Raw genomic sequence first — 14,418 nt, forward strand, 5'->3', positions numbered from 1 at the left:
TGTGGCATGTGAGACCTAGTTCTTCCTGACCAGGCATCAAACCTGGACCCCTTGCATTGGGAGCGTGGAATCTTAGCCACTGGACCACCAGAAAAGTCCCACCTGGCTGTGTTCTAAGCGCATGAGTGACAGTGTGACACGCACATGCCCTGTCCATTTGCTCTCAGCCCACCTGCAAGGTTCTGATGGCAGGGTCCCAGCTCATATCTGGGCCTCCCAGCTGCTGTCTGGAGGAGGGGGATGCTGCTGATGACTGTGTCCTTTATTGTGCCCGCTTATCACAGTGTCACCGTCACCCACTTACCAGGCCTCACAAGGCCCAGCTGGCGAGAATACTTAGTGGAAGAGGGTCAGCAGGGTTGGCAGGGGAGCTAGGAGAGAATTGGGAAGAAAGTTGAAAGTGCTTGAGTATTTCATTCCAACAGAACCAGGTAGTGGTACCAGCACAAGCTGGTCTGCACAGTGAGGGGAGCCTGGGTCTCTGGCTGCTATTAGGGGGTGGTGGGCCCTCAGGTTTAGGGTCTCCACGTTTCTGCCATCCTGAGAATTTCTAGGGAGTCAAGGTGCATATGGTGGGGATTGCCGCTCAGGTGGGATTATCAGTGAGTGAAACAGCAGCCAGTGCATTGCCACTGGGTTCCTGAAGCCTACCATGGCTCGGGCACCTTAAGGAGATGAGCTAATGGAGCTGAACAAAGATGGCAACTTAGCATTTGTTGGGTCCCAGAACTGCACCAAGAGCCTCATGGGTGTCACTGCCTTGTTGAAGGGGCCAAGCTTGGAGAGCTTTCTGTACCCCTGCCTGGCGGCTGGCTGCAGACCTCCACACCTGCTGTGTGAGGCAGGCCTGGCCCTGGGGACCCAAGAGCCTGGGACATTGAGGCGGCGATCTGCTCAAATGGTGTGCCAACCTTGTTCCTCCGAGCCTGCCACCTCCTGGCATCCCAGCCAATGAACTTAACGTTGAGTCTGCGCAGACGCAGGAGAGTGGGTGCCTTGGGTTTCTCCAGTGATGTTTCTTTTCAGAGGGGCCTCTGCTGGTGGGGTGCATTCCTGTCTGGGAACAGAGCTGGGGCCTGTTGGCCACATGCTAGATGCAAGGTGTGTGCTGAGACCTGCGCTGAGTGTTCTACCAACATCGGGGCTGCTCCCAAGTTCTGGGTGGGGCGGTTGAGGCTCAGAACTCACCTGGCAACAGGTCACAGGGTGGGTGAAGAGGACAGGATTTGGACAGCACAGGCCTGCTCTGGTGTCCCAGGCTGGCCCACTGTCCACCCCCGTGAAGGAGTAGCCTGGTCTCACCAGCTTGGGAGTGGGTGCCATCCTAGGCACTTCACATAACCCTGTTCTGTGTTTATATAACCCACGCTTGGCTGGAACAGGCCCTGGCACTTGGTGGAATCTGTGAATTGGGCCTGGTCAAGAGAATGGTGTGTTCCTGTGGCCTGGAACTGCAGAGGAAAGGTGTGTAGAGGTCTCATACAATCACACAGCCCTGGGAGGAGGCTCTGCTCTCCACTTACACACAGGGAAATGGGCTCTCAGGGGTTGAACTTGTCTATCTGATACCAAAACCTCTGCCCTTGATAAGTGTGTCCAAAATAGAATGGAACAGGCCATGGGACATGGGCATGCACGTGATAAGTGAGCTGAGTTTGGAAGGAAAGAGGTCACTGAACAATAGATAAGCTCGGCAGGTTTCCAGCAGGTTCCAGGCTGGCTGACGTACAGGGCTCATGGCAAAGGGGTCAGCAGAGTGCAGGGAAGTTCCACACCTCTGGCTGGCACAATCCCACCCACGCATAGGCTTGAATGGGTGCCCTTGTGTTCCTGGCTCTGTGCTTGGACTTAGGGGAGATGGACAGAGCCCAGTCCCTGCATGCGAGGAGCTTTAGAGGGGTTGAAAACCAAACTTTCAGTGCATCCCAACTTCCCCAAGCTGCAGACTCCACGAAGCATCTGTCTGCTCCGCCATCACTTGGGGCTGCCAGGTGTAGATGCTGGGCTGGAGGCGGGAGGGAGTGGGTAGTGCCCTCTGGCCAGGCGCACTTGTGGCTAGATTATCTCCCTTCTGGGACACCCAGGTGCCAGGAGGGTTACCTGGGGCCTCACCCTATTGGAGGAGTCAGGTGAGACTGGAAGGGGGGTTGGGGACAGTGAAAGTGCTCCAGGGGGGAGGGTGCCTGGGCACGTTTGGGGATAAAAAGAAAACCAAGGAGATCATCACTGAAACAGGGAAAAACTGAAAAACTAAACTGATGTCTTTTATTTAAATTTTTTTTTATGTTTTGGCTGTGCCACGCAGCACATGGGATCTTAGTTTCCCGGCCAGGAATCAAACCCACATCGCTTGCATTGAAAGTGTGGAGTCTTAACCACTAGACCACTAGGAAAGTTCCTGAATTATTTTTAAAGGACGATACAGCTACATATTAAACATTCAAAAGGTGCTGGTGAATTTGAAGCAGGGGAACACCCTGATCAGATAGCTGAGTAGCCATGGTGATAACACATGGGCAACAGAGTGTCCCTAGAAACCTCTGGACCCAGAGCACAAACCAATTCAAGTGCATTTCCTATTTCAGCTAATTTTCTCCCCCATCTGTTGAGGATCAGTGACTCAGCATTTGGGGAATTAGTTGGTCTCGGGACTTTGGTCTGTAGGAGCAGTTTCTCCTGGAGGTAACGCCAGTTAAATTGAATTTGTGCCAGGAGGTGCTCCTGCCAAATGCCTCTTTCCCCCAGAAAAAAGCCTTGGGGTGTCCTGGCTGCCAGTGGGGCTGGGAGCTGCTTCTCGTTTTTTGCCACAGTGATTTTTCTGTGGAAAAGGAAGTGATCCTTCTGGGCAGGAACAGGTGCCTCTGCCCAGCCTCCCATGGTGTGCCAGGCACCTCGCTGGGCAGACTCAACCTCATTGAACCTCAGAACCTCTTCAGAGCTTGAGTGACTGTCCATGAGTCCACTCACAAGGCCAGTGAGAAGCAGCGAGATTAACATGGCATGGCTGAGCTGGAGAGTGTGGGCATGTCGAAGGCCTTCAATCCTAAGAACTGCCTTTGTGGCACCTGAGCTCGGCCAGCCTGACCTCCAGGGAGGCATCTCACCTTTCTTGGCCTCTTCTGGGGTCTCAGCTGTAAGTGCAGGTAAAAAGTACCCCCTCTGAGTGTCTGTGTGTGTGAGATGTGCCAAGGAGGCCAGGCAGCCTGGGAGCCCTCCCCGCACCACTGTGCCTGGCTCTGTGTCGGCCCCTGGGTCCCATGGGGTGGCTCTGCTCACAGCACCCTCAAACTTAAATGCACACCTGGATCACAGAGTCTTCTTCTCGGAGGGCAGGTTTCATCCAGCTGGCTTGGGGCAGGGCCAGAGATTCTGTATTTCTAACAACCTCCCTCCTGAGGGAGCCTGATGCTGTGGGATCCCAGACCAGCCCTTAAGAGGCAAGCTTTAATGGCCACACACCCATCCCATTTTACAGATTGGAAAACTGAGGTTCAGAGAGAATAAGTAGGCAGCTTAGGGCTGCCCAGTTAAGTGGCAGAGTGGGAGGGTGCTCAGATCAGTGGGCTCTACTCTGGAACCCAAGGCTCAGCCCTGCCCTGTCCCTTCTCTGAGTCTGACCTTGATCTGTGAGGTGCAGTGATGAAGCCTATAACTTTCTAACCTAAATATATCCCATGCAATGTTTATGACATACTAAAACATTATTAGCTGCTGCTTTGAAATTTAAATCCCACTGGTCAGGACTTCCCTGGGGGTCCAGCTGTTAAGACTCTGTGTTTCCAATGCAGGGATGCAGGGGGTTGGGTTCTATCCCTGGTCGGGGAACTAAGATCCCACATGCTGTGTGGCCTGGTCAAAGTTAGAAAAAATATCTCCCTGGGTGTCTTCCTCCATATTTACTAAATTTGACAGCCCTGGAGTGTGAAACCTTTGTGGCCTGGACATGGCCTCCTCCAGGAAGACTGTCTGACTTCCAGCCTGGGCTGGGCATTTTTTTCTCAGTATGTCTCTAATACTGCCCTTGACCTCATTAGGGTTTTCTCTGACCCCTTGTCTCTACCCTGGCCTGGGAGCTCTTGGAGGCAGGCACCATGCTGAGTTGTCAGTGGGTTCCTGGGCTCAGGAACTGGGACTCACAGGTGTTGATAAAAGCTTTTCCCCTGAGAGTGTCCCTGGTCCCTTGGGGGTCATTCATTTTCATAACCCTCTCTCCTCTCCAACTGAGGCTCTTGAGCACTATTTCCATTTAAAAGTGAAAGGAAGGATGTGCCAAGCAGGCTGGACTCTGCTCCCCGACCCGAAGGGCTGGACACTCCCTTCAAGTCACCTCTGTGACTCAAGGTGGAGACTGGGCTGTGGGCCTGGGCCATCCTTCGTGTGAACCTGCAGGCCTTCCCTGCCTCAGCAGTGGGCTGGGGAAACAGGCTCCCAAGATGCCGATAGCTTCCCTGCAGGGGATAGGGACAAAGGACCAGACAGCCTTGAGCTTTCTGGCTTCCACACCAGTGCATCCAGACTGCGACTGAGTTCCAGGGAAAGATAGTCTCATACGTTCACTGAAATACATAGATTGGACCCTTATATGTTCAATATCTTCCAGGAACCAGGAACTCAGCTTCCAAGAGCAAAACACAAACATAAGGCAACCGAGAAGCCAAGTGGTGTGATGGCTGGAGCATATGGCCAGCCTGCATGGGCCGGGGATTGTGGGCAAAGTCCCCACCGCGATGGAGAATTCCATGCGAGCTGTGAAGGACAGGCAGGTTTGGGGAGGACTTTGAGGGGGTTTTGTGGCATCACAGCTGAGCTGGGGGAAAGGGACCCACAGCACATTTGCAGAGCAGTGAGCAGGTTAGCTGGCTTAGCAAAGGCTGCATAGGGCCATAGTTCTCAACTGGGGTGATTTGCCCCAACGGGGCCTCTGGCAAGGAGTGGAGAGTTTAAATCATCACATGTGGGAGTGGTGGATGCTCCTGCGATCTAGGGGGTTGAAGCTAGGGATGCTCTTAAATCCTACAGAGCCCAGGGCAGCTCCCACATTGAAGAGTTATCAGGCTCAAAATGTCCATGGAGTCCTGCAAGCAACAATAGGGGAGGGCATGCTGAGAACCAGGTGGGAGAGAGCAGGGGCTTCTAGGCATGTTACTCAGGAGTGCATATAGCTGTGTTAAGAGAAACTCCAGGATAAGGATGTGAATGAACAAGGGTCAGAACAACTGGATGACTGTAGACTTGGAGCAACGTCACTGCAGTACCATTATGGATCCAGATTATTCCATCTTCCTGCCCTGCCATCTTTTTTTTTTTTGTAATTGTGGTAAAGCATACATAACATAAACTTGATCATCTTAATCATTTTAAGTGTATGATCTACATTGCTGAAAGGTGAAGTATATGAAGTAAATTCACATTGTTGTGGATTCACTACTATCCACCTCCAGAACTTTTTCACCTCCCCAAACTGAAACTCTATACCCATTAAATGATAACTTCCAACCCACTCTAGGAGCTCCTGGAAACCACCATTCTATTTTTTTGTCTCTAGGAGTTTGACCACTCTAGGGTCCTCATATATGTGGAATCATACAGTATTTGTCCTTTTGTGTCTGGCTTATTTCATCTAGTTTAATATCTTTGAGTTTCATCCATGTAGTAGCATGTATCAGAATTTCATTCCTTTTTTGTGGCTGAATAATATTCCAAGCCTGTATATGCCACATTTTATCCATTCACCTGTTGATGGGTGCTTGGGTTGTTTCCACCTTTGGGCTGTTGTGAATAGTGCAGCAATGAACATTGGTGTACAACTATTTCTGCTTTCAATTCTTTCCGAGTTGATTTCTTTGTAATGACACATTTTGATTCTGTTCTTGTTTTCTCTTGTTTATAGTGTATAGCTGCGTTTTTTGGTAGATAGCATGGACATTAAATATAAATCCTAAAATCAGTCAGTCAGTTCAGTCGCTCAGTCGTGTCCGACTCTGCTACCCCATGAATTGCAGCACACCAGGCCTCCCTGTCCATCACCAACTCCCGGAGTCCACCCAAACCCATTTCCACTGAGTCGGTGAGGCCATCCAACCATCTCATCCTCTGTCATTCCCTTCTCCTCCTGCCCTCAATCTTTCCCAGCATCAGGGGCTTTTCAAATGAGTCAGCTCTCAAATCCTAAAATACAACTATCTAATCTGAATTGATGATAACAATGTCAAAGAATACAAAACTCTATTCCTATACAACTTCATCTTCACTTTATATTACTGATGTCACAAATAACATCTTCTTACAGTGTTTGACCAATAAAAATCAAATTATAATTTTCATGAATTTGTCTTTTAAATCATGTAGCAAATTTAAAAATACAGTTACAAACCAAAGTTGCAACAATACTGGCTTCTATATTTGCACATATATTTACTTTACTAGAGACCTATATTTCTTTAAGTATTTTTGAGTTCTGTGCCCTTTCATTTCAACCTGAAGAACTCCCTTTAGTATTTCATGTAGGGCCGATCTAGTGGTAATGAACTCTTTCAGCTTTTGTTTATTTAGGAATTTCTTAATTTCTTCCTTATTATTGAAGGGTAAGTATGATATATATAGTATTATTGATGTTACTTTCTTTCAGGACTTTAAACAAGTAATACCTTACTGCCTCTGGCTTCCAAAGTTTCTGATGAGAAATCACTTTATAATCTTACTGAAGCAAATTTATACATGATGCGTCACTTCTCTCTTGCTGCTTTCAAGGTTATCTCTTTGTCTTTGGCCTTTGACAGTTGATTATATATAATGTATCCTGGTATGGATCTCTTTGTGTTTATTCTACTTGAAGCAATGATTTATATCTTTGAGAAAATCTGGGAAGTTTTTGGCCATTATTTCTTCAAATAATCTTTCTTCCCTTTTCTGTCTCTACTCTTCCTTGGACTCCCATAATGTATATGTTGCTTTGCTTGATAGTGTCCTAAAGTCTCATAGTCTTGTCAGTTTTGTCTCATGCTTTTTTATTTCTGCTCTATATTCAAGTCCACTGATCATTTTTTCTGCTTACTTACATCTGCTGTTGAACCCTTCTAATGGATTTTTCATTTCAGTTATTATACTTCAAGCTCAAGAATTTCCTTTTGGTTTCTTTTTAGATTTTCTCTTTGTTGATATTATAATTTTGTTAATACATTTTTTCCTAATTTCCTTTAGTTCTTTGTACCTTCACCCGCCCCCCCGCCATTGCCTTCTTGAGTATATTTTTTAAGAAACTAAACGTTTAAAAATATTTAATTATTTGGCTGCACTGGATCTTAGTTGTAGGATGCGGGATCTTTGATCTTTGTTGGAGCACGTAAAATGTTTAGTTGCACCATTTGAATTCTTAATTATGACATGTGGGACCTAGTTTCTTGACCAGAGATCGAACCCAGGCTCTCTTCATTGGGAGCACGGAGTTTTAACTACAGGTTCACCAGGGAATTCCCCAAAATAGACTTTAAATAAAAAAGTTTACAAGAGACAAAGAAGAACCTTGTATATTAATAAAAGATTCAATACAAGAAAAATAATTGTATATAAACATTTATGTACCTGATGGCAGACCATCAAAATCTATGAAGCAAAACTTGACAGAATTAAAGTGAGAAACAAAGTTCTACAATAACAGTAGGAGAGTTCAATATCTCACTCTCAGTAGTAAGGAAATAGAGGACTTGAACAACACGTTAAACCAACTAGATCTAACAGACAGATACAGCACACCCTGCCCAACAACAACACAATACACATTCTTTAAAATTCATGGGTTTTTTTTTCAAATATAATGGAATTAGGTCACAAAGTCTCAACATTTGAAAAGATAGATATAATGTGATATATATCCTCTGATCAAAACTGAATGAATTTAGAAATAAATAATAGAAGGAAAACTGGAAAATTTGTAAACTTGTGGAAACTATACTTAATTTTTAAACTCTTAAACAATCAATCACTCAAAAAACAAATCACAAGAGAAATTAGAAAATAACTAGAGATGAATGAAATGAAAACACAATATACTAAAACCCATGTGATGCAGTGAAAGTGGTGTTAAGAAGGTATTTATAGTTGTAAACAAGAAAGTTTGCAAATTGATAGTCTAACTTTACAACATAAAGAATTAGAGAAAGAGGAACAAACTAAACCCAAAGCTAGCAGGAGGGAGGAAATAATGAAGATTAGAGCAGAGATAAATGAAATGAAGAATAGAAAAATTGTATAGAAAATTAATGAAATCAGAAATTGGTTCTTTAAAAGCATCAACAAAATTGACAAACCTTAGTTAGAATCAAGAAAAGGAAGAGGGAAGACTGCAATTATAAAATTTTAAAAATGTAAGTGGGGACATTACTACAAATTCTACAGAAATAAAGTATAAGAGAGTACAGTGAACAATTCAGATCAGATCAGATCAGTCACTCAGTCGTGTCCGACTCTTTGCGACCCCATGAATTGCAGCACACCAGGCCTCCCTGTCCATCACCAACTCCCGGAGTTCACCCAGACTCACGTCCATCGAGTCAGTGATGCCATCCAGCCATCTCATCCTCTGTCGTCCCCTTCTCCTCTTGCCCCCAATCCCTCCCAGCATCAGAGTCTTTTCCAATGAGTCAACTCTTCGCATGAGGTGGCCAAAGTACTGGAGTTTCAGCTTTAGCATCATTCCTTCCAAAGAAATCCCAGGGCTGATGTCCTTCAGAATGGACTGGTTGGATCTCCTTGCAGTCCAAGGGACTCTCAAGAGTCTTCTCCAACACCACACTTCAAAAGCATCAATTCTTCAGCGCTCAGTCTTCTTCATAGTCCAACTCTCACATCCATACACGACCACAGGAAAAACCATAGCCTTGACTAGATGAACCTTTGTTGGCAAAGTAATGTCTCTGCTTTTGAACATGCTATCTAGGTTGGTCATAACTTTCCTTCCAAGGAGTAAGCGTCTTTAATTTCATGGCTGCAGTCACCATCTGTAGTGATTTTGGAGCCCAGAAAAATAAAGTCTGACACTGTTTCCACTGTTTCCCCATCTATTTCCCATGAAGTGATGGGACCGGATGCCATGATCTTAGTTTTCTGAATGTTGAGCTTTAAGCCAAATTTTTCACTCTCCACTTTCACTTTCATGAAGAGGCTTTTGAGTTCCTCTTCACTTTCTGCCATAAGGGTGGTGTCATCTGCATATCTGAGGTTATCGATATTTCTCCCGGCAATCTTGATTCTAGCTTGTGCTTCCTCCAGCCCAGCGTTTCTCATGATGTGAACAACTGCATGCCAACAAATTAGAGAAATATAAAATGAACAAATTCCTAGAAACGCAAAATTTACCAAGAATAAATTATAAAGAAACAGATAATCTGAATAGACCTAAAACTAGTAAGCAGATTGAAGCAGAATAAAATATCTCCCAATAAAGAAAAGTTCTGGACCTGACAGCTTCACTGGTGAATTCTACCAGACATTTTAAGAATGAACACTAATACTCCTAAAATTCTTCCAAAAAATCAAAGAGGAAGGAACACTTTTCCCACTCATTCTATGAGAACAGCGTTGCCCTGACACCAAAGCCAGACAAAGGTAGAAGATAAAACTACAGAACAATATCCCTCATGAAAACTGAGGCAAAAATCATCAACAAAATATGAGCAAACAGAATTTAGCAGCATGTTAAAAAAAATTATACAGCACGACCAAGTGAGAGTTATTTGTTAAATGGAAAAATGTTTCCACATACTAAAATCAATCAATTTAATGTGCCACATCAACGAAATGAAGGAAAATAAACCCACTGTATCATCTCAATTGATGCAGGAAAGAATTTCACAAAATCCAATATGTTTTCATGATTTAAAAAGAAAACACTCAGTAAATGAGGACTAGAAGGAATACTTCATCACAATAAAGGTCATATATGGAAAAACCCACAGCCAACAGTGTACTTAGTGATGAAAGACTGAAAGCTTTTTCTCTAAGGTCAGAAACATGGCAAGGATACTTACTTTAATCACTTTTTTTCAAATAGTTCTGACAGTTCTAGTCAAAGTAATTAGGCAAGAAAAAGAAATAAAAGGCATCCAAATTGGAAAGGAAGAAGTAAAATGATCACTGTTTGCAGATAATGATCTTATATGTAGAAAACCCTAAAGATTCCACAAAAATACTTGTTAGAACTTAATAAATGAATTCAGTAAAGTTGCAGTATACAAAGTAAACCCATAATCTCCATACATGACACAATTCTGTACAGACAATTCAAAAAACAATTCCATCTATAATGGCATCAAAAAGAATGCAATACCAAGGAATTACCTTCTTTAGTAAAAAGGAGGTGAAAGACTCATACACTGAAAACAGCAAAACATCACTGAAAGAAATTGAAGATGATGTAAATAAATTGAAAAACTTCCAGTGTTCATGGCTTGGAAGAGAATATTGTTAAGATGTCGATACTATCCAGAGCAATGTACAGATCCAGTGCAATTTGTATCAAAAGTCCAATGATAGCTTTCACAGAAAGAGAAAAACACACCCTAAAATTTATATTGGAACCTCAACAGCTAAAACAATTTTGACAAAGAACAGAGACAGAGCACTTACACTTCCTGATTTAAAGAATTATCACAAAACTATGTAAGCAAAGCAACATAGTATTGGCATAAAGCCAGAGAATAGAATAGAAAGCTCAGAAATAAACACCCACATGTATGGTCAAATGATTTTTTGATAAGAAGACCAAGACCATTCAATGGAAAAACTGTCCATTCCCCCATTGTCCATTCAGGGGAATGGACAGTCTTTTCAACACATGCTGGGAAAATTAGATATCCCCTTACAAAAGAAAGACGTCAGACCCACACTAATACCATATACGCAAGAGACCAAAGACCTAAACTTAAGAGCTGAAAAGCTACAAAACTCTTAGAATAAAATATAGGACAAAGTTTGTATAACATTGGAGTTGGCAGTGATTCCTTGGGTGTGACACTAGGAGCACACTTAGCAGAAGGAAGAGTAAACAAAGTTGACGTCATGAAAATTAACTTTGCATCAAAAGTCACTGTCAACATAGTAAAAATACAACCCACAGGATGGGAGAAAACATCGGCAAATGATATATCTGACAAAGATTAATATGCAGAATATAGAAAGAGCTCTTAAAACTCAACATCAAAAAACAAAACAAAAAAACAACCTATTTAAAAAATTGGTGAGGAACTTGAATAGATATTTCTCCAAAGAAAATATATGAATGACTAATTAGCATATGAAAAGATGCTCATAAAGGAATTGAAAATCAAAACTACAATGGGATACCACCTCACACGCATTAGGATGGGTACTATCAAAAAACCAGAAAATCACAGGTGTTGGCAAAGAAATGGACAAATTAGAACACTTGTGCACTGTTGGTGGTAATGTAAAATGGTATAGCTGCTGTGGAAAAAGGTATGGTGGGTCCTCAAAAAATTAAGAATAGAACTGCCATATGGTCCCATAATTCCATGTCTACGTATATTCTCCAAAGAACTGAAGCAGAGTCTGGAAGAGATGCTGTACATCCGTGTTCACAGTAGCATTATTCACAATAGTCCGAAAGTGGAAGCAAGTGTCCTTTGACGGATGGGTAAGCAAAATATGGGTGTATACATACAAGGACTGTTATTCAGTCTTAATAAAGAAGGAAATTTTGCAATATGTTATAAGATAGATGAATCTTGAGGACATTGTGTTAAGTAAAATAGACCAGTAACAAAAAGACAAACACTATGATTCTACTCATATAAGGTAGGTAGAGTAGTCAGATTTATAGAGGCAGAAAGAATGGTGGTTGCCAGAGGCTGGGAGGAGGGGAAGATTGGGTGCCAATGTTTCATGATATCGAAGTTCAGTTTTACAGGGTGAAATGAGTTAAGAGGATAAATGATGTTGATGGTAGCATTTATTTATATTTAATGTATTTAATACCTCTGAACTGTACACTTAAAAATGGTTAGATGGTAAATTTTGTTATGTGTATTTCATGAACCATAAAAAAGGTATACATACTACTCAGCCATGAAAAAGAAGGAAATCATGCCATTTGCAGCAACATGGATGCAACTAGAGATGATCATACTAAGTGAAGTCAGAAAGACAAATATCATATGATATCACTTAAATGTGGAATCTAAAATGATGGCACACGTGAACCCATGTATAAAATAGAAACAGATTCACAGACAGAGAACAGACTTGTGGTTGCCAAGGGGAGAGGCAGAGGGATGCACCGGGAGTTCGTGGTTAGCAGATGTAAACTATGACATTTAGAATGGATGAACAAGGTTCTAATGTATAGCACAGGGAACTATATCTAAACTCCTGTGATAAGCCACAATGGAAGAGAATATATATATGTGTGTGTGTGTGTGTGTGTGTGTGTATAACTGAGTCACTTTGCTATACAGCAGAGATTGTCACAACATTGCAAATCAACTGTACTTCAGTAAGAAAAATGTATGCACAAAGAGCTGTGGTTTTCAGCAGTTTGGATTTGGGGAGAGGGAAGGATGAATAGGTGGAGCACACCAAGGGGATTTTTAGGCCAAGACACTATTCTGTATAATATGATGATGGTGGATACATGTCATTATACATTTGTCAAATCCCATAGAATGTGCAACACCAAGAGGGAACTTGAAGGTGAACTATGGACTTCAGTGAATAATAATATGTCAATATTAGCTCATTGATCGCAACAAATGTGCCATACATTAATGCCGGATGTTGATAATAGATGAAACTTTTGAAGGGATAAGGGGCATCTGGGAACTGATACCTTCTTCTTAGTTAAAAACATTTTTTTTTTAATTAAAAGATTTACAAAGCTGTGTTTGCTTGGTTTTTCTGTAAACATAAGACTGCTCAAAAATTAATTTTTTTTCAAAAGAAGTCTTCACATTGGGCAGAACAGGATCACGGGACCACTGCTTGTTGCAAAGGAGGTTGGGAGAGCAGGGAATAGCATCTTTAACCTGGACTGTAAACACAGCTCTTCAGCAAATAGAATCAGGATCTGATGGCAAAGATGAAAGCTCCACAAGATGACCAGGCTTGAAATCTTAACCTGCAGGCTGGTTACCCCCCAGGAGCCAGAAATTACCAGAGGCTATTCACATCCCTGCTAGTCAGAGCATAGCACACGTACCTGGCCAGGTGCCACGGCCTGGACCAGTGACCAGTAGAGCATTGCAGTCATATCTTGACCTCTCAGCCCAGACTGCAGACCCTCTGCAGGCTCCTGGGATGCACAGAGGCCAGTCAGTGAGGGAAGCTGAATCTGCCAGGCATCCCTGACCGCAGGAGAACCGTCCTTGCCACTTCCTGAGCTTAGGGATGGTGTTCAGTTCCAGTTCTCTCTCTGCTACTGCTCAAACATATTCAGTCCCATTAGAAATAAAGGAAAATTGAAAATGAGGCATCTTTTTACAGTTATTAAATGTGTAAATCTTGATAACAGATCGAACACACCGTGAAGATGAGGCTAGTGATTTGGCATTTTTGATTTTTGCTGGTGTCAGTGAGAAGAATCACAGACCCGGGGAAATTCATGGGTGTCTACCATCACCAGACACCAACCAGAACCAATCAGCACTGATCAGTAATTATCAGGAAAATTACTCAATGTATCCTAGATTAGATTAGCCCAAGGAGAGAGCTGATGAACTGTGTGCACTTAGGGTTGTAAACCTGGTACTCTTTAACACTCCAATCTCATCTCTAGAATCCCGGATTAAGGAAGGTAAACATGAAATAGAGGAAACAGAGTTAGGCAAGGAGATAGTCACCCAAAACTTGTTTATTGGAAGCAGCCTGACCTTTGGCACGAGGAAAGCAGACGATCCATCACTCTGTGGGACACAGCCCAGTGACACAGGTGCTAGTCAGAGAGTAAAGGAAGCGTTGAGTCTGTGTTAAAAGTCAGGAGATAAAGTGGGATACAGGAGTGTGCAGAAACTGTGATCACAACTGAAGTCTGTGCCCCAGGGCATGACCTCAGAGACCCCACATGCACAGGGAGCAGCTGGTGCGTCTGTGGCTGAGCGTTTTCCTCTGTAACTCAGAACTGGCTGGTACTGCTCTCATCCTGTGTGTGTCTCAGAGAAGACTGCAGATACCATACATCTGGGCTCCATCTCTAGGGGCCTCCCCCTGGGAACAAACTAGATCAAGGGGGTGTGCCTGGGGGCTCCACACATGGCAGGGGGGGCCTGAGACTGAATCTGCAGGGAGCATCCTCAACCAGCAACCAAAGAAAATGATGGACAAGCCCACACCCTCTGGGGCAGTCTCCCCGCCATTTCCCAGAGGATCTCTGTGGGCACACAGATGCCCACATGGGAGCCTACTCTTTTT

The sequence above is a fragment of the Bubalus bubalis genome, chromosome 8, assembly GCF_019923935.1.
Source record: "Bubalus bubalis isolate 160015118507 breed Murrah chromosome 8, NDDB_SH_1, whole genome shotgun sequence".
NCBI classification, from domain to species: domain Eukaryota; kingdom Metazoa; phylum Chordata; class Mammalia; order Artiodactyla; family Bovidae; genus Bubalus; species Bubalus bubalis.